The following is a 22,979-nucleotide window of genomic DNA, read 5'->3' on the forward strand; positions in this document are numbered from 1 at the left end:
TGATATGTAGTGCACTATAAATTTTATCTTCAATGAAAGGATTAACACCTCTAATTTTCAAATGGCGATCAATCAGAACTAGCTGACAATCTAACCTAAAAAATACATTTTATGCCAAATTCCAAATCACAGTTAAAGACATTTAGCTATTGGAAAATGGCAAGATTATGTTTTATTTTAGATATGCAATAAAATGGGCAAGAAATGTGGAAGAACGTTAAGTTTTTATCCACCAAAACATGAGTAAAATAGTATAAACTGAATGTATTTTTAAAAATAATGTCAATTCCCTTCAAAAGAAATATTTTGCATGCAACTTACTTGCTGAAGATATTTCAAGTTCAGCAACTCTTTAATCACAGGATCCACAATAGTTGGAAGCTTTGACCTGTCTGTCAGCTGTGGCTTGGCCTGTAGCAACAAAAAATTCTTAGTATATACATCTCAACATTTAAAAAATACATCAAGCAATTCAAGTTAGTTACAGTCTGTAAATTAACTAGCATTTGTTTCTTCTTTAACATATTTGACAATCAAGTATAATTAATAGGAATACAAGAGTAAAACTTGGAATTTTACTAATGTCATCAATGTTAATCTTGGGTACTAGTACAAAGCCAGTAAGAAATTTGTAGTTGTACCAACCAAGATATTTACAAGACTTGATCACAAAAGGTTCATTTAGCAAAAAACAACTTCAAAAATATTGTATATATACACTCTTTGACACTGTCAAAGGGAACAATTATTTTAATGATGTTTAAAGAATTTCTAGCGGAAATGATAAGCATGAAATATATTCAAGTTTTGACACTAAGGAATTGAAACATCCGCACTCAAGAATTTCCTGGAGTATTTAAATTCACTTGAATTATGCCTTACAACTTCTTTGGAAAATAATGATTTAGATATTCAGTGGTATCTTAAGTACTATATACTAGTTCTTGCACCAAGCATAGGTGCAAGAGTATAGTCGATAGTGGTGTGCAGTTGATCATTTTAGAAATGTGGCAGCTAGTAGCATTGTTTTATAGAAAAGCCCTATACTATTATTTGGTAGGAAGATAATTAGAACCAAAGTAAACATGGTGTGCACAACTAGCATCATTTGATTGTTTTCTATTTTGAGGTGCAGAATATTTGGTGGATCTTAATTTTTGTGGAAACTATTTTGAGCAAGGATATGCTAAAAATGAGTTCTTCTTCTACAACCATAAAAAACATTATCAGATTCACCATCCAAACTATTGAGTTTCAACCAAATATCAATATGTAGTTTACAAACAGTTGGCCTAAATGGTTGTTGTTATAATTGACAATAACATCGAGCTTGATTTGATGGGTTTTTTTTATTAACTCGTAAATTTTCTAATAATTCAATAGATTAACCCATTGATAACAAAACATGGAAACTCATTAGCTATTATTGTGGAGTTAGATCTCAAAATTGGCTCTAGTATTTCTTTAGTTGGCAATCATGCATTGGTTACATCTAGATTATCACCAGCTATTGCGGATGATCGAAGTGATACTATGTATGAAGATTCTAATATAAGAACTCCATGAGAAGCTGCAGATCATTTAATGGAGATTTGGTGATGAAAAATGGGATCTCTAAAGATGAATAGAGCTTGTTGAAGTTAAGAGGGCTCGTCAAAGTGTTTGTTGAAGTGTCCTATGTATTTTTTGACAAGTAGGATTGGTTATAAAGTGTAATGTCCTCATTTTAGCTCGCCATGGTTTATGTTTGCATTGACCTATTATTGGCCCTCGTAGGTTAAGGCTGATGGCTAGAGGGCCCTATCTGGAAAATTAAGAGGATCTTTCCCTTCTATAGTACATAAGGGTTTACGATTGATCCTCATTTGTTTCAGTTAGGTACACTTAAAATTTATAGTAAGTTATGTATCCAACATTTCTACATTTGGCAAGGCACCTGGACCAATCTCAATGCAGTGATGACCCTTGGCACTACTAATTTTATCAAATATTCAAGGAATTACTAGTTATAGTAGGTTAGGAGTTAATAGAGAGAACCATTAATATTTTTAGTAAGGCAATTGGTTGTGCGATGGAAGCAATGGTTGACCAACTAGTTCAGATGAGACAGAGAGATGATGAGTAATCAATGAGATATTTAAATTATACTAATAGTAATAAAACTATTTATAATGGCTATATTGTAAATTTATTACTTATCTTCATAAAGTATTATTGAGGAGCCATTATATTTAATGGAAAAGTATGCCTTTAATAATGACATAACTTAATTCAAACACCAAAAATAGTTATCTAAGTCATTAAAGTGACATATTGGTGAAGCCTCATGAGTCAAACTTTATTGAGGAATTATAAAAGCCCTAGAAATGAAATTGATTGATTTTTTGTTTATGAGTTTTGAATTTTATATTGGATGTTCCAGGGGAGAGTGCAATGTGACCTAGGGTTTTATATTGGATGTTCCAGGGAAGAGTGCAATGTTGAGTTACAAAACATTATATGACTACTTTGAGTCTTTATTACATTCAAAGCATGAAATTTAGTACTGGTCCTAAGTTTTCATAGCAATCAAACCATGGATTTTGTATTGATTGATTCTAGGACTTTATATTATTCAAACCATGGATTCTAATGTTAATTCTAGGTTTTTATGGCATTCATAACATGAACTGTAGAAGAATTTATATGGTCTGAAGGGATGCTGCCCGACACTTCTCGTCACCACCCTTGTAGTCAAATGTTGTTGTTAGACTCCTGGGATATTATTATTGGGTAAAGCTTAAATGGTCTTGAATTTGTTTGTTTTCTTTTGCTATTTGGGGTTCTTTGGGAAGGGAGGAGATCCTGGTAGCGGCAAGCCCAAACTTTAGATTGTTGTTCCTTCTACAGATTTTGGTGGAGCATTAATAAGTTTTGTTCATTCTATGAGAAGAAATACACATAAGAAAATAAATTCATTCAAAAAACCTATGACAACTTATCATGACAAACAAAATGGAGATGATACCTTCTATTTGGAAAATAAGTAAAAATCTCCAAGGAAATACCAAATTCAAACTCATGCTCAGGTTGCATGTGTCAACATTCCCCATCGACCTTAGTCGCAAGGCTAACTAACTTATCAAGAGTGTGTATCCCACAAATGAAATTGGTATAAATGTTACAACCACCAAATTTGGAGGGCATGGAAATTCATTCATCACTATCCTATGTAGTACACTTAATTTCATATGTTGGAATCATTTTGTGACTTGTACACATGATAGTCCAATAGTTTTTAATGTCATCTTCATCACAATTTTTCTATGATAGTCTAATAGTTGCAGGTGGCATCTTCATCACAATTTTTCCATGATCGTTTTGTTGGTCTAAATTTTTGCATAATTGAATTCCTTTGTCTAAGCTATAGAAGAATTCGGATTGGGATCCACCTATGGTGAATAGGGTTTCTAGCCAAGTCATATTTTGTAGGTTTTTGAAGCAAATTTTTGTCAAAACCCTAGGTCTTGTTTTCTTTTAAATTTTTTGGGCACGAAACTAAAAAAATGCGAAGATTCCCATCCTTTTCAAACTTTCCATGCCCTGAGTCAAATCTTTTTTTTTTTTTTTTTGACCGCCTGATCCCTAAAAGATCTACGGCAACTACTATCTTGCTATGAAAAGATACAAGTATTTCACCCTTAGCGACATAGCGACCATCGCTAAGTTGAAAATTGATACCGTCAAGTGGAAATACAGTGACCGTAGATTGTATTGTTTCAGAGATATTTCATCACGTTTATAACAAACATGTCAGAACCTAAAAAGGAATTACAACATTGAGATACAAAAGGTGTCAACAGAAATCTTACCTTTTTTGATTAGTCGCTTTGTTGCTATCAAATAAATTGGGCACTTCGTCATTAGCGACATGACACCTTCACCAAAAATAATGGCCGACAGTCACTTTTAAATTTTTTGATGATCGTAAGTTTTTTCAGGCTGTGTGGTGCACGTGCTATTTTATTATGTGTAAAATGCATTAATGAGGGTAGTTATGACTTCACTTGCCTTTATCTTTCTAACCCTAAATTTTGATGAGTCATCAGAAATCGCTATGACACTATCGTAGAATTGGTGTCTCTCATCATTAGTGACATAGCACCTAGACGAAAAGTAGTACTACGAAAACTTTTCAAAGTAAGTGGGTCCTAGAAAGTACTCCATCAGATATTAATTATAAAGCTTTGGAACATGCTAGCATCTAATGGGCTACACATATACACTAGGAAAAGCAAAGACATCGAGATTCGCTATGTCGCTGTCGGGAACTTGTTCTTCTCGCCATTAGCGACATAGTGCTTGACTGAGAAATAATCAAATATGGGCCCCAAGTAGCATGGTAATAGAGCCAAGTCTTCAAAAATTTGAATCAAAATGCTAGCAGTGCAGGATTTCATCATGTCATCAATGATTGGACCCACGCCCTATTCAAAAAATATATGAAAGACTCTGATCGTCAGATCTATCTTAGATCCATGATCGTCGCTATCTCGCTATGGCGAGTTGCACAAAGGTTATGAATAGCGACATGGCGACAAGGGTCCCACCATATTTCTTTTGAGCAATGCATCAAATGTCATTTGCATGATCAAATCAGGATCAATGACGGGCGCTATCTCGCTATGGCAAGGTGCTCACTCTTTATGTATAGCAAGATAGCACCTAAGTGACATGTGTCCCTAGAGTTCTATGGGTCCAGTTTAGAGGCACAAATAATGAAGGAAAGGTACACATGGAAAATTTTCATTGGGTTGATTGCTAGCTTGTCAAGAGGAACATGAGTCGTCTTTGCTTGCATCCCTGGATCGTAGGATTTTTCGTAAATCCACGGTGTAAATTTGAATATAGAAGGTGATGCCACCCTATGCATTTATGAGAGATGAAAGCTTCATGTGTGAAGAAAAATAGAGTATAACACAAAAGATTTTCTTAATTCCACCATACTCGAACAAAGATTCAGAGCATTTCTAAGCAGAAATAGTTGTTGAGAAGACTGTGTTGGATTCGATAAGATTGTGATGCAGTTTGTTCATAGAAAGATTGCAGTAACACTGAGAAGAACTAGAGTGAAATTCAAAGTAAGTACTTGCATTATAATCCTTCTACTATTTAACTTCCTTCAAGAGTTAATTAAAATGGCTCCAAAACATAAAGTGTTTTCTGGTCAAGAGAACTATTTGGATAGGAATATTCACGATGATTTGCTTGAACTGCTCCCTTCTTCCACTATTGAAACTATAGAAGTTAAGAGGCTAACTTCATTAAACCCTAGGATAAAAATAATAGATGGGCTGTATGACAAAGGAAACTGGGTTAGGGATACAACACCTTCACAGACTAGTCTTGTTTTATTCAAAAAATGGTTTTTAGAGAGAAACCATTTTGCCCCACATGCCAACATCTAGAATTTTGGTCTAGGGAAATTGGTGGTTCCCAGTGTTTTCATGGATTATGATCTTTTGGAAGCTGTAGCTAAGAATTACGAGTAAACCCTTAGGGTAGTGATGAGAACTGATGGTGAAACCTTGATTATAATCAACGCAGAGGAGATTAGGGAAGTTTTTAGTTTAGGGCCTGTCACTAATTATCATGTGCCCATTGATTTGAAAGAGTTAGAAAATGAGTATATGTCTAAGAGAGATGCAGTTAGGAAAGGAGTGTTGAGCACACACATAGGTAGAATTGGAACACTGCCGACAATAACAAGATCCTCTAGGGAGCCTTTCAAAAGGCATACTTCAATTCTAGGGCTATAGAAATATATAGGTCCTTGTGTAAAGTTTTTGGGAGAGATGAAGAAGAGTTCATGCCTATGGATTTTATGTATATGATTACTCAGATTTTCTCTTTTGGTGTGGATATAATTTTTGATTTTGCTTCTTACTTAGCTGAGGAGATTAACATTGGACTAACTAGAATTGCTAAGGGTAAGGTGGAACAAACTTTTGGCCATTATTCTTTGTTAATGCACATGTTCTTATTCAAGGAGTAACATATTTTAGTAAAGAAATGGACTTAGAATGAGAAGAGAGTGGGGAACCATTACCAGTTCAATTGTGGAGTGCAAATATGACTTGGGATTCAGAGAATGCCAGTTTTCTTAGGCTTGATAGGTATTTTGCTTCAAAGCCGAGATGCCTCCTATTAAGGGACAATCCCAGAAGCCCCAAAGCATTAATGAATCTCATTAGGCCTATGGACAACCCAAGTGGTTTGAAAGTTTCACATAATTGGGGAGATGTCATTCCATATTCTGTTTCTACTGTATTTAGAATATATGGTTTTAAAGCAAGCCCTCACATACTACCCTACCAAGTGCCTTTGAAGGTAGGAGTTGCTGAGATATTGTGGTAGCAAGGAGGAGTGGAGGAAGCCCTTCTATTGAAAAGACAAAAGGGGTTAATTTTTCCTACTTGCATAGTGGCTCATCATTTTGTAATAAAAAAAGGAGGTTGGCTTTCTCTGTACAAGATTTTGGATCCTTATAAGATGGCCACTTCCCATCCTCATTTTTGTGATTCTGAAGGATTTTATCATTTGGCTCTGAGGCAGAGAATTAAGCTTGGTAAAATTGAGCATGAATTTTATTTTTTTGAAGACTTAATAAGGAATGAGTACTCCTTGCAGGAGCAAGAGACTAGGAAAGAAAAGTGGAAAGTCTTTTCTAAAATTTTGGATTTCATTCATTGTTTTGATCTAGATTATAGTCTTTTGGACAATGCAGTTACAAATGTAGATAAGATGAGAGAACTTATGAATAATTTTTTTGAAATAATAGAGGCAATGAATGAAAAGAAGCAATTCTTTATTGGGTTCTACCCAGATAAGGCCAGGGAAGTAATGGGAAGATTGGGTTTTACTCCCAATATAAGGGCAAGATTCTCATGTTGAGGAGTATTCACCTTCACAGACCCCTTTGAGAACCAGGGAGGAGCAACTCGCTATTGAGAAAATTGAACAAATTGGATCACAAGGGGGAGTTTTTGTCACTCAAGTAGAGATCAATGAAGGGAAACCCCAAGAACCTCCTGTCCCAAGCCTCAAGCTGACTGTAGCTGATTTTAAGGGAAGGGAATTGGACCTTGTTTTGGAACAAGCCAGCTAGCTATTTTTGTCAGATGACAATTTTGTAAGGTCTAGGGCTTTCCATCAATTTTCTTGGAGGGAAAACATCCACAATTTTTAGGAAAGATGTAAGAACATGAAAATAAAGCATCCAGAAATGGATGAAGCCTCCATCCAAAACCAAATAAAGGAGCAAAAGGATACATTTATAGAAGATAATAATAGGCTACTTAGACAAATATAAGAGCCAAAAATTCAATTTATTTCCTCATGCCCTAGATAAGAAAAATAGTTTGAAAAGAAAAGAGGAATGGGCGAAGGAACTTGATGATTTATTCTATTTAAGAATGAATCAAGTCATAAATGAAATAGGGCATGCACGGTGGGCCACCACAACAGAAGAAATGGTGAAAGCCAAAATATTCTTTGATTCTCTAAAATAGGAATTTGTTGATATTGATAATGAGGCTGATTATATAATAAAGAAATAGAAGGATATTTTGCAATTCAATTGGCCAGATGACACATTATTTGACAGGTGGATGGCAAAAATGGCTTCTAGTGAATAGTTTGATGTAGATGAAACTGACAGTGATGAGGTGCAGGGTGAGGAAGTCCAAATCATTGATACCATCACTACTCAAACTCAATAAGAAGAAGAAGACAAGAAAAACCTATCACTTTTAGTTGCAGAACCAGGACCACAAGATGCCAATACAATTAAAGAAAAGGAAAAGGTAGAAGTTGTCCTTACCATGTAGAGTGAAGGTGGGCGAAGCCTACAAGTGGAGGTTAATGTGCCCTTTTCAGAACAAGCTTCATTGTTGGCTAATTTAGCAATTACATATGAAGATAAATCAGATCAATAGCCAACTCAACAACATCAGAACATGTAATTGAAGTTGACCCACCAAAAGGAATGATTTGATTTTGATATCTTCTGCTACGCATAGTTTTGTCATTTTGTGATAGGTGTATGTAGATATTCCTTGTAAAAAACACATGTCAGTTTCTCTTAGCCTGAAGCTTGTTACATTTCACACTATATAAGTGAAATTCTAGGGCAAGAGAAAAGGTTCAAATTCTATTTGCTAAGTGATACACTTAGTCTGTTTTTGGTCCACCATTTTTGAGCAAAAATTTGTGATGTATTTTCTTTGTCAGATCTTGAGAATACATGAATATAGAATGATTTATGTTTCTGTTTGAAGGTCATTCTGAGTCTATTGTAAATTGTATACAATTTTCAAGGAAAATGAATACAAATTATGAACTGTCCCCATATCAGTTCTTTTTGAACTTTGTCTCCTTTTGATTACTTGGTTATCTTGATGTTGTATAAGTAAAGGCTTGTGCAATTGAATGGAGTTCAAATAGGTTGTATATGTATTTACAATGGCTATTAATTCAATGGATTAAGTAAAAGATTTAATGAATTTGATAAGGTTGCTTCAGTAGTGGAAAGGATTTTGAATGACGATTTCTGATAAGAATTACTGATAAAATTTGTTGTAAGGCAACAAATTAGATCTAGAGATTTGTAGTAGACTCTGAAACCCAATGGACTAGGCATTGATCAAATTTAATCTAGCTGAAAGAGAAATGTGTTACACATGATTGTCAAAATGTAGAATTATAATCAACTTTACTTTTATTTCTTGTAGATCTTCAAAGTTGGCCTCTACTAGTTTAAGGAATGTTTTAGCTTTAGTTAGCCATTATTGCTGAGAACATCTATAGACCTATAGAAGATTTTTGGCCATATCTGTTATATGGGATGAGTTTATTAAAGTATCAAGAATTGTACATGTATTGGAGAATTTGAGATGAGAATCAGAATGAAACTAAGATAATTCTCATACAGTTTTCCCAGTCTCGTATCATCCTTGGGTATACCCACCCTGGTTTTGTAGAGCCAAAAGAGTAGAAAACCACCCTTGGTTTTGTAGAAGTTTGGCCCAAATGGTGTGCACATACAATTGATAATAAGAATTGGCTAGTCTTTAGACTGTGTGAGTATTGTCATCTTGGTATTAAGCATTTTGTTGCTTAGTAGTTTTAAAACACCAACAAGTTTGTTATTCATCCAAATGGAAACCCTTGTAGGAAGACTTAATTGCAATGCAACAATTAAATGTAATGTTGAAATATAGGAGAGAGATTCTTTTGGTTGAACTAGAAGATAAATCATCTTCTAACAAAATGACAGAAACTTTCGATGAAGGATCCAAAATACATCAATTCAATTATAGTCTAGTAAATTTAGGTGCCATCTTCATCATAAGTTTTTGAAGATAGTCCAGTATTTGTAGGTGTCATCTTCATCAAAAAATTTCCATGATAGTCTATTAGTTTGAGGAGTCATCTCCATCACAAGTTTTCCATGGCATACTTGTAGTTAGAGGTGCATTGAAGACCTTTTATCACTACATGAGCTAGTAGTAGATGGTGATTATTCATTATTATCATCATCATCTAACATAGAATCACATGAATATCATGTTTTATAACCCACATGGCCTAGGTATTGGGGGTAGAACTCCAAGCACTAAACACACCAGATTTCAAATTATTATCTTTATCTGTTGATGTTTAAGTTGAATGTTCTAGAGTTGAAGAGAGAAACTCACTCAATTTTTTTTTCTTTTAGTTCTTTTTTTGAATATGAAACTATTGTCTAAATGATACAATATAATTATGTATTATTAAAACAAAAATAAAAGAAAAAGATGATACCAACACAACTATATTTATAAAAAAAAAAAATTGTCATTATTATTTCTTCTAAGCTTTTATAACTACAGCTTCTACATATACATTTCCTTTCTTTTCTTTCATTACTATAACAAAATGTATAATAGTTGTTACAATAGACCAACATTCCAAATGATAAATCTACATCTACACACTTTCAATAAAATGAAACAACAAGTACATTACATTCTTTTTGCAACTAGATGCTTTTTAACACTTATCATCAAAACATCACTGAGAAAAAACACTTGAGCGAAGACTCTCTCATTTATATTACACAACAATGGTTGAACTTTGGCATAAAAAATAATAATGATAGTAATAGTATTCACTTCCATCTTCAATATTATCATAAAAACCTACAACAAAAATACACATGTACCTATGGAAATATGATCGAAGAGAAATCTCTCTCCTCGACCATCGGAGATGTAGATGTGATTGGAGGTCATGGATGGAACAACTTTTGAAGTTGAGCACATCAGGAAGAATGAAAGAAAGACAATATCAAGAGTTTCAAACTACTATTCTACCCCCCTATATTGATGCAAATGCAGGGCCCCCTTCCATATTATTCCTAGGGCTAGTAGGTGTCATTAATCAAGTGGGTGGAGAAAACTTGAAAGAAACTGGGCTCAGAGAAAACCATGCAAAAATGCAAAGATAACCATGCAAAAATGTTCCAAAACTGTCAAATGAAAATGGGCACGAAAAACGTAATTGGGCAAATTTTTTTTGAACTTTGCAGATGTATAAGCCCTGTGTTGGTTGAAATTTTGACCAACATGGTTCTTATATGTAAAAAAATGAAATTTTTGCCTTTACATTTCAACCACCCTAAATTTATTTAGTTGATGGTTGAAATTTTTGGTCAAAAAATGATGTTAAATGTAGTAGTGATTTTTTATTAAATAATGCCTTTATTTTTTGAAACAAGTCAAGCACTTCATTATTCCTTTCAATAAAATAAACCCCTACTCTTTTACTACCATCATCAATAAAAGTGAGAACATGTCAAATTCTTGAAAGTAAAGGATAGTTTGGTTCGTATAAATCACTACGAATGAGTTGTAATAGATGATTAACTCTCCTTGGTTTACTTGAATCAAAAGGATCTTGATGATGTTTCCCTAGCACATGCCCTTCACAAATTACTTTAGGTGGTGAGTTATTTAAAAATCCTCTAACCATATCCATTATAATCATATTTGTAGTTTTCCATGATTTATATGTCCAAGTCTAGTGTGCCAAACTTTGGACATATAATTACCTTGAGCATTATAAGCATGAGATTTTGGAAGTTCATCATCAACAAATCCCACAAATTTAAAAGTACTCTCATTATGATCAACTCTACCACTAGAAATTATATTCTTAGGTTTGTTCTATTTCTATGAATAACTTGATTAGCAATAACAACAAACTCATATCCATATTGAAATATTTTGTAAAATAAAATAATATTTACCCATAATTCTTCAATCAATAAAACATTTCTCAAAGACCCATTTGTTACATTAACAATTCTTGTCCCTAAAACTAGAAGTTTCATTTAGTTGCTGATAGTAATTTATTGATTCAAGTTATTTCCTTGATAAAAATCAAGAAGAAAAGATCTATCTCCAGTCACGCGAAGCGAGGCACCTATATCTAAAATCCATTCTTTAATAGAATTTGAAGCAAAGTACCCCACATTAACAATAGATTTAATTTTAGGTGTAGAAACTTCCTCCTAAACTATTGTTTCTTGGGCTTGTAAATTTCTTTCTTTCACTATCCTTCTTTCTTACATAAAATTTCTCCATGTGATTCTCACCTCCACAGTAGTTGGAAATAATAGTTTTTCTTCCATCTAATTTTTATGTACAATCATTTCTAAAAAATGGTTAGAACCCTCTTTATAGTTAAATTTATTAAATCCTCTCTAATTCTTCTTCCCATAATTTCTATTTTTTTTTACTTTTAGCTGCATATGCATGATTCTTCTTAATATATCATTCTTTAATAAGCCAAGTTTCTTTATTTAGAAAAAACATACAAAATTGATCAAAAGTTTGTTGTGAGGTATTAAGATTTAATTGAATAATCATTTTCTTTGATTCCTTAAATACCTTGTATAGCTGAGGAAGCTTACTTTCAACCATTCTAATCAACTAAAAATCTATATTTGCACCTATCTAACACCTACTTTCTTTAAATGGGGACTTAGAATGACAACGTCATTAAAAAAATTAGCCACCTTTTCAAAATAAGATGGATCTACATTCACTAAATTTTCATCTATACTAAATGTATTAGAAATATTTGCATCTTTATATTTTTTTTCTAAATTCTCCCACAACTCTTTTGGATCATCAATATCAACAAATCTTCTACTGAGATTGGGGATTAGAGCTTTAGCAACAATACTTCTAGCTTTCTCCAATTTTCATTTCCAAAGATCTTTATCTCTATTAGTTTGAGGTTCTCCAATCTCCTTATTTATTTTCCTCCATAAATCCTTTTCTCTCAAAGCATTCTTGACTACACTATTCCAATCTGCAAAACTACATCAACCAAATATTGGCAAGACCTCATTTGTAGAGCCCATCTTAGCCACAAAAAGAAACTTCAAACAAATACTGCTCCAACAATATAGAATGTGTTTAAACAAATCATTTTAGTAATCAATTTCTAGTTGAATCCCTAGCTCTGATACTATGTTAAAAATTGCATAGAAATAATATTAATACAAAATAATAGCTACTCTAATTTAAGAAAATATAGCAAGATACAAACACAATAGAGATCTGCAATATATAAACAATAATATATTAATCTATTTCTTTTACAACTAGTACAACATTCAAATTTTTTAAAGCAATGCATTTTTTCCCTTATGAATTGTACACATTTATAGAGGTAATACACAAAAATAGAAACTCATCTTCTAGAGTATTCCACATCCTAGAATGTTCTATCTAAAATCTAGAGTGTTCAATGGAAGACTACTAACAGTCTCTCCTACCTTGTTGATCTCCAAGTCATGTTTTCTATTAGTATCAAATACTTATTCATTTCCTAGGCAAATTTGGTCAATAATCACTACCATTGAACCACCCAAGGAATGTTGAATATATTATGGACTTGTTTATATTTGATTTTGAACTGAGAAAGTCTTAGGTTACCGAACACCCTAGTATGCATCGAGTGCCAATTTATGCTAAGTGAAGTCAAAAAATACCGAGCAAAGAAAAGTTAGCTCATGGCAAGTTTCATAGATAGTCCCAAGCATACAAAAGCCAAGGGACACTATGTATATCAGTCATGTGATTGAGCATCATAGTATTCAAGTGTTGAGTAAACTAGTTTTGGCATATTTGTTTGTGATGAGATAAACACTTATGTAAAACTTTTTCACTGACGTTTATACACTATTTTATGTTTATAGAGACAAATAAGGAGTTGTTTACATATTTTGTCAAAGGTTATCAATCCCTATGCAAGGTCATCATTCAATTAGATAAATGAAAGGACTATGTGATAAAAGATAGAAACCTAGATTATTTATTATGATCTAGAACCTTCTCTAGATGTTTATTTAAGGAGAGTTAAAGCCCTAAGTCTCTAAGGATCAAGAGAGAGTGAAGAGAGAAGTGTATAAGTAAAGGAAAGCTATGTTTGATAATTTAGAAGCATAGATTGTACAGAAAAACCTAAAAATGAAGGAAATAACATAGCATATTAGATAAGAAGATCAAATCAGAACTGAAAAGAGAAGATCTATAATCTAGCATCAGAGTGCTAATGGAAAGATTAGGTAATTATACATTCTAGCATGTGAATTAGGGTAAATCTCTTGATAGAGTGGTCTTAATAGGCCTATTTAAATCTCCTAATAGAGTTCTTACTTAGTTGTAAGTTTAAATCCCTTAATCAAGGTAGACTAAATAAGTCTTGTAATCTCTTAGCAGGGAAGACCCCTCATAGGGTAGATCACCACAAGTGATAAAACTTTGTAGCCTTAATTTAGGCCCATTTTATTGTTGTAGTAGTAAAGATTTCTGGGTGTCATCTCCACCCTAGTTTTACACTTCACCTTGGAGCATTTTTGGGTAACCAATACTTGTATTATGTGTTTACATTTACTTTCATGTTTATGCATATGATGGATAGATAGATCTATGTCTATTTATGGTTATATTATTCATGATGCTGATATAAGATGGGTTAATGGTGAATGTATTTGATTTGTTTCAAAAAGTTAAAAGTTTTATAGAACTTGATTCATCCCCCTCTCAGTATTTTACTTTTCTAATAATACTTCCCAACAATTATTATTAGAGATTTGTTCTCTTAGAAGATGTCTAACAACTTGAGAGTTACGATCTTGGAAATGGAGTCTTATAAGTTAGGAAAGATCAGTGAGAATTAGAAACTTGACATCTTGATCATACTAAAATAACTTGAAGTAGCAAGAGAGGAGTTAAAGAAATCCTTAAAGAAAAGAAAGGATTTGGCTATTCAATAGAATGTCACACTATAGGAAAAAGACACTGAAGGACAACTTGAAGAAGGTAATTCTATTGAAAGTGATGAACTAATAGAAGACCTATTGGAAAGTAATAACACACTAAATGAATAAGTAAGAGCACTCTAAAGAGAACATGAAATAAAGTCAATAAGATTGTGTGAAGTGACTAAGAAAAAAAAGAAAGCTAAAGAGGATAAAGATCACATGTATACAAGAATTGATGATGGGAATAGTAAAGTGCAAAGGCTTACTCAAAATTAGTTTGATATGACCAAAATACTACTCCTTACAACTCAAGAGTTTAGTGGAAAGGATGTGGAGATTACTAATTTGAAATTTGAGAATGAGCATTTGAAGAATGAGCTAAAACATGATAAGGAATTCATTATAAGGTTTTACAAACCTAAAGAAGCTATGTGATATTATGAAGAGCTTATGCGATTGCAAAGGAGACCTATTGACACATCTGGCCTAGGCTACACTAAGCATGTATCTAAGGAAGGAGAATCATCAAAGAGCGGATAGAAAAGAAATCTAAAGCCAAAGAAAAATCCTACATTCTATCATTGTGGTAAGATGGGGCACACAACAAACATTTACATAAGCAAATTGGTAAGAAAAATCCTAAATCAAATTCAATGGATACTATTTTAATTTCAAGAAATAAGGACACCAAGCACATGAATGTAGATCAAAGGCTAGTAATACATTTTTTGCACCTAGATTTGAAGGTCATTACTAAAATTGTCACAAATATAGACATAGAGTTCAAGAATGCAAATCCAATGTATAATCTAATTGAATATGCAAGAAGCAAGGGCATGCACTTATGCAAGGTAATTCATATAACTATGATTACAAAACATGGCATAACTTTCATTATTGTGGTGAGTATGTTCATGGTCTAGTAAATTGTATAAAGACACATTTCAAAGGTAAATCTAAGAGTTGGATGAATGAAACCTTAATTTTCTATAATTGTTGGACATGTGAGAAATAACTACAATAACTAAGCACCAACATCTAGCAATAAACATGAGAAAGGAACATGGTGAATCAAACCTAGAGAAAGATGAAAGAAGAAATAAGAAGTGGAACCAGTAAAGTCAAGGTCACCTAATCTAATGGATCAGGTGATTACACTACTTCTAACTAGAAAATAAGGTATATAAGGAACTATGCATTTGAATGTTACACGATATACTAATTATTGACATAAGATATGTTAAAAGTCCATATCTGCATGAATCAAGATTCACTAGGACATATTTGAGGCAAGATTTGAGAAAATAAACCATATGCATAATTGATGTCGAGCATTAGTATTGATTTCTATAATGACTGAGTATCACTATGTGGACCGGGCTTCCATATAGACTAAATTGATATGTTGACCAAGCAAGGCATTCAAATGGTAAAAAAGACCAAGTGATTGTTTTCATAGAGGAAGGTATTGCAAAAAAAATTTATATTGAGGTTGAGACAACTCTATTGTACCCACCTTAGTAAAAATCATTTATTGAAGACTTAATTAGAGCATTTGAAGCTATATATGAAAATTTGAAGATTGCTTTCATTTACCAAGTGATTTTAAACTTATAGAGTGAGTTGTGCAAAAGGTTGTATGAATCTACAATGTGCCATTGATAAATTTCATAAATTGTGAGGAACAATCAATGCTCACCTTTGAAATTCAAGTCATATCTAGATGTTGCAATGTCTGGAGACACATCAAACACATTGTCATACTTTCCTCCTAGAGTTATCATGGCACATGGCATTCACTCATGCTATATGTGTAAGATTGTAGAGATTGGATATTTTAAATTGAATAATGCCTATGAAAACTTGCATGAAAATGGAGTACTAATGGAGGAGAATAAGATTGTGGCTGAGAAAGGGCTTACCCATGCCCTAGGTTTTCCTAAAGTTTTCAAAGTCAAAGGGATAAAGGTTATGTTAAGAAGGGTACATGACATACAAATTTGGTTATAGAATGGGCCAGTAAAGATAAAATCCAATAATTCATCAAGTGATAAGGTATCCTACCCTAGATCGAGTAAAGATCATGTGTTTCTCAACCAGGAATGTTATCAAAGAAAAGACAAAGAAAAAATGGAATGGCTAAGGACTATCTATAGATGGTATCATCGATCCTATCATTGAGTTTGTAGTCCATGTGATTGTACACAAATTGTTAAAAATAGATAATGCTAAGGGGGTTGGCAGGGGGGGTTGCGAGGGGTGAATCAATATTCTACAAAACTTTTCCTACAAATAAATATTGTTAATTATAGTTTTATAACTTGCATATGAAAGTAAACCAACAATGTTGACCAATAAATATAACTATGCACATAGATAACTCATAACACCATTATTTGTTAACTAGGGAAACCCTAGCCAAGGGAAAACCTCAGTGGTGGTGATACCCACTAGATGATTCACTAAACAATAGGAACCTATTAAGGATATTGACCCTATTAGGAGTCTATGAAGTACATATAGTGTTTCAAGTCCCTGTTAGGAAACTAGGCCTTGTTAGAAGCCTCAACTCTATTAGGAGTTTCTTCAACCTTGTTAGGAGTTGGTAGAACAATTACAATGTATGCAAAAAGAGCCCACTACCCTCACATGAAATTATACAACTCAGTTCTTCACAAGATAAGTATACATACAATACTTGTTGTTTACTATACTTCACACTTTTTTTGATCAAACATCAAAATTTGCATCACATAAGTCCTGCATAATATTTCACATCACATCTATAACATCTCATGACTTCTACATAACTACACAATACAAGATCTTTATTTATACCTTGCACATTCACAAATTGCTACACAATTGGCTTTCATGTCTTCACATGTTTGACATAATATAAAATAACTTATGGAATATTATCCACATAGTCGACTCATCATGACTTAGTAATTATTTTGTAACCAAAATAATTCCTCAAGTTGTACAACTCTATTTACTAATATGCTCTATCCTTCTTTGTTAAATACCCACACTAGTATTTTAATTATAACTTGCATCGTACTATCCATACACATTTTCTCTCTTAACCACATCATTATTATAGTGTCATGAAGCTTCCCTTAAGTGTGTATAAGCTAACTCTTGAAGAGTAATCTGTACACTTAAGATTTGTTCCTTGCATTGTTGCAAACTATCTAACACTTAGATAATTTTCTAACTCTAAATACAAAAATGAAATACTGAATGTATGTTGCCATAAATCAAAACCATCAAGACATCTATCTGACCATATTGCCAATAACATCCCCCTTTGACATTGATGGAAGCATTTGGTAAAATTGGCTATGTCCCTAAATGATGTCATACATTAAAACATAAAAATTAACTGCAAAACTTGCATTTAAAACACAAGAATTTTATTCATGTTTTGATGGATCATTACATTCCTTATCACTCCTTTACATTGATACATACATAAGCTCCCCCTCACATATACATTCACATGTAAACAATTTTCTCTACATAATACTTCCTCTTTGACATCAATGACAAAGGTGTCAAAAATTGTATCACAAAACTTGTTGCTTGCTGATGATCAGTTTGTCATTCTGGATATAAAATCTGCAAAATAAACATCAACATGTCTAAGTCCTTCCATTTGCCTTTGATTGTATCTAAGATACTAATGAGTGCAAAAAGTGCATAAGATGCCACTTCAACTATGCTCAAGTTAGTATAGGTAAACTTGTCATAGGAATTCTTCACTGTAAGACATTCCTCCAATTGCCTTTGCAAAATGACAATTTTAGGTAACAAATATTCTTTGAGAATAGAGAATCTCCTTAGTACCTTCTCCTTATAAATTAGTTTTAGAATCTTCAATTCTGACCTCTAGTTCCTGCAATCTAGTAGTGAGTGTTTGAAGCTTACTCATATGTCTTTCGATCTTTGCATCAAAATTTGATAAATAATTGTAAGACATTGTGCATTGTCCATACAAATTCTTACCTTCATCTAATCTCTTCCTTAGCTCCTTTATATATAAATCTAAGGTTTTCATATCATTCTTAAAATTTGTGCATACCATGTCAAATAGCGATGCATCATGCTTTGTTTTCACTTACACTACTGCTACCTCAACTAAAGTTGTGAACTCCTCATAAAAATTCTTCACCAGCACTTTTTCCTTAACCTACAAGTCTAGATTTTCTATAGCTATGGAAATTGTCTTCTACATCCACTCCAAGACTTTAGCAAGAGTCTTCTTCAAAGACTTTACAGATTTGTTTTTCTCAAACAATTTTCTCAAGGTGCTCATTAGCTCTTTCTAATCTTTCTCATTAGATGGAATAGGTATTGTTTGTGATGTTCTAGCTACTAATAATAATGAAGTTATAGTAGCCTTTATCTTCTTTTTCTCTTCTTCCTTCCTCTTCTTTTCTTCTTCTTTCTTCTTCTATTGTTCCCCTTCTTTCTTCTTCTTCTTCTCTTCTTCTCTCTTTTCGTCCTCTTTTTTTTCTTTCCTCTTCTTTTCCTCGTCTTCTTTTCTCTTCTTTTCTTTTTCTTCTTGCTTCCTATTTCCTCTTTTCTTGTTCTTCCTTCTTCTTCTCATATTCTTCCTCATCATATGAGCTACTATATGCAATGATATTGCTGATATTGCTAATAATATTTGCTCCATATCCTGCAACAGGACTCTCCTTTACACCCACAATTATGTGTGTGCTATCCACTTGTATGGATTCAATACGCATAACAATGTGAGGTGGTGAAAGTTCTTGTTGTGTCTCCTTTTCATCTTATTTTGCCTCTACATATACTAGACTATAAGCTTTCGTCTATGCACTCAACTTGAGTATCAATGACATATATTTTACTATAGCCTCCTCTATTTCTTGCCTAACTTCCCCATAATTTCCTCCCATTAGAATAATTGCTCTTCTTTTGTTCCTCAATAAGGGCTAAACATCCTTCAATACTCTATCAAGTTGCTCTTTTGATTCAACATCAAATAACTTATTTATTGATGTTATCCTCATGCTCAAATCTTCTTCTAATATAATTTTCTTCATATCAACTAGCATATTGTATAGGTCTTTAGGAATCTTATTTTTTATACTCTCAAACTTTTTATTCTTCGAAGTCAAATTTATTATGACAACATTCTCTAGCTATCTTCTATCCATACTATTGTACATACTATAATATTTATTTAACAAAACAAAAATATCATCATTTATAATCTACATATTCAGATTTTCTACCTTTGGTTTCCATGCTTTCTTGCATGTTGTTGTCCTTGCTTCCTACACATCTTGTTCAAAAGTTTTTTTTGGGCATGTTATGTATAGAATATGGGCTAGGAAACTATGCCCCCAACTAGAATTGGTACTTTAGCAGGCTCCTTGAATTGGAGGCCTAGCCCCTACCCCCTATGGGGCCAGGGCTATCAAGTTTCTCAAATTTACTACCCTACAATTCAGCTAGGTGGCATTAGCTTGCCTTGCTGAATAGTAGGGGGGCGTCAGTTCATTAATGTGCTCCATAGATTTTTGTACAAGCCTATAGAATAATAGGCATTAATGTGCCCCCTAGCCTCCTCCCACCCACCCAAAAAAAATGGGAGCATCATCCTCTGAACTTCCAAAATTTCTTATCTTCATAGTCTTTTTCCTCTCTCCTAATCCACTGGTAATCTACTTGACCCTTTTCTTGGCTTGTGGTGTAGGTTCTTGCATAACCTTCACCAATCTACCAATTTTCTTCTACATAGTAGATACTTCAACCTATAGTCATATCCTTGTTTGTTCATGTATAGCTTTTACTAGTTTCACTTTCCAACAAAAACTTTATCATTCTAGCTAACTGAATAGTGTGCCATGCATTGCAGCTGACTTGAGATACAAGATTGCAAAGAATGACCACAAATATAACCTTGCTGAGTTATAGCTAATACAATTAGCTAAGAATCTTGGAGCCATAAGGAAAGATAAGAATACCTCATGTAAGTTTGGATCACTTTTGATGTGTATATTTTTCAATGGGAAAAATTCATTCCCTACTATTGTGAAAGTTGTGTGGGATAGGAAAAAGCTAGTAATTGAGAAAATTAATGATTTTATTGAGCACCTAGGAGAAAATTATGAAACTATTCTAGATGGATACTTTGACGAGTTTAAAGATTTAAAATGAAGAACATGATAAGGATTCTTAAGTCAGTTGTTGACTAGTATTATGATGACATTTGTTTCATGGTGGGCATTGACTATACTTATGCACAAGTTGTATTACCAAGGGTTGCATCTCTAAGGCCTTCGCAATATGAGGTAAATTTAGATGAGATATCAATAGTTGTGATAACCTTGTTGTTTAAAGAGATAGAAAAGAATGCTAAGCCATTTGATACATATGAGATAGGAAAGATAAAGATGGTGATGCAAATGAAAGTTCCTATGATGGATAGAAAAAGAAGAAATGATTTTTGATCTTGAAGGAAAACTTGGAGAAGGACCCCTATAGATTACTGAAGGAAAAGAAGAAGATGAGGAGATTGATGAGGATGATGAAGAAGATGAGACAAAAGAAAAAAAGATAGTGGTTTCCAAGCCTAAGGCAACAAAGTAGAAGAAAATTGTGATTGTAGATCCTAAGGTAAAGAGGAATTTCAAAAAAATTGTTCAACATCCCACCTCTACACCTCAAAGAAGATTCACAAGCCTAGGATCTAAGACAATGTCTCATGCGGTTACTGAGCCAAAGAAAGGGGTAGAAAAGATAAGTAAGCCTGTTAAGCACAAAATGCCACTAAAGAGAAAACAAGTAACTAAAGGGACCGAGCATGATCAAAAGAAGAAGCCAAGGAGGAAACTCATTGTTATTCCTGATGATGACAAGGCTAAATGAAAACGAATAGAGTCAAATGACATGAGAAAGTTCCAAATTGGTTCCAAGCAACCTCCTCAATATATTGATCATGTATGTGATTGATATCATAAATTCAACACATTTTTTAAGGATTCAAACAAGTCAAATATGATTCTTTAGAGAAGTTAGCTAAAAAAGAAGTAGAACAAGTAGTTCTTGATATGATGATAAAGTTTAAACATATGCCTATAGAGTTAGGCAAGGCAATCCTTTAAGAACTATACAATAAGATGGACACAACATATAAAAAAGCATTGTTTACTAAAAGAAAAATAAGAGAAGCTACATTAGCTTAGAATTACTAGATTTAGGGAAGACATATATGTCTATAGCCCTATGGGATTTCAAAAATAATTTTGTGCCCAAGATAAGGGCTTATAAAATTCTGAAAAATAAAATAGAAGAGGTAGTGCAAAAGAGCACATTAGTGTGGAAGAAGGCATTAGGGCTATTAGTTAAACCAACAGAAGAAGAAAAAGAGGAAGAAACAATGGAATTGCATAATAAGGAAGATTATAATGAGCCAAATAATCTAGAGGAGCAAATAAGAAGAAAGGTACTGGAGAGTGAAGAACAAGATGATTTTACTATAGAAGACATCCTTGATGGAACAAAGACAAATATTAATGTCTTAATTAAGGAAGAAATCAAAAGTGAAGTATTCATAAATTCAACCTTAGACACTCCTCTATCATGCATCAATCTAGTGCTAATATAATTTTAGGATTATCCAAGGATTGAAAGTGCACCAATTGTGGATTCAAGACCAACCCAATCAACAATCACAGTTGAGGAGAAAGGTCAACAAGATGTAAGTGTTGAGGAATAAGGAAAGGAAATGATTAAATTGTTACATCCAATGCCCATGGAAAATCTTATCATTGACAAAGAAGAAGGAAAAGAACCAAACAAAGCATATCAACATGCAAGTGATGAGGACCCCGCATTGAGGAAGCAAGGGAGGTCAAGCCAAAAAGGACTGAGGAAGCCTAGGAACTTGAATAGAAAGCAACAATAGAACACTTAGTTCTATTTCCAAGTGTTACATGTCAACATCTACTAAAAAATCAACTAAAACACTTGTATAACACCTTATACCTACTCAGAAGTAGATTTTAAAAAATGCCAAGGGACACAGTGGTTGAGTGCTGATGTAACAGAATTGTAGATTATATTACCAAGTGTCAGGACACTTAGGTCAAAGAAAATGAAGAAGAAGGCCAAGTCACCTAGAAATCTTCTGAAATTAGATGAGGTCATTGTAATTCCTAAGTATGACCTCAAGAAAAATAAATTCTAATCAAATGAAAATATTACAAGAATTATTGAAGGGAAAGACAAAGCAAGGGGAGCTAATAAGTGAAAATCAGCAAAGGTAGCTATTGCATAAAATAAAAGACTTTTTTTAAAAAAATTTATTTGAGATTCCTAATGTTAATGAGAAGACACCTATTATAGAAAAATTAGTTCATATTGTTGAGAAGATAAAAAATGATGACATTATGGAAAATGAAAATCTTGTGAGTTGGTTTGAGAAGAAATTTGAGGCTAAAGTTTTGGAGAAAGTTTCAACAAAAATCGCTATTAGATAGGTTGAACTTTCCACCCTTGTACATAATTTAGATGAAGTTATAAAAAATATTCATTCTTTGTACACAAGAAACTTTGTGATGTTGAGTTCTTCACGTTGGAG

This window comes from Cupressus sempervirens, chromosome 5 (genome assembly GCF_028749045.1).
Source record: "Cupressus sempervirens isolate cs-2001-9-10 chromosome 5, ASM2874904v1, whole genome shotgun sequence".
In the NCBI taxonomy this organism is placed as follows: Eukaryota; Viridiplantae; Streptophyta; class Pinopsida; order Cupressales; family Cupressaceae; genus Cupressus; species Cupressus sempervirens.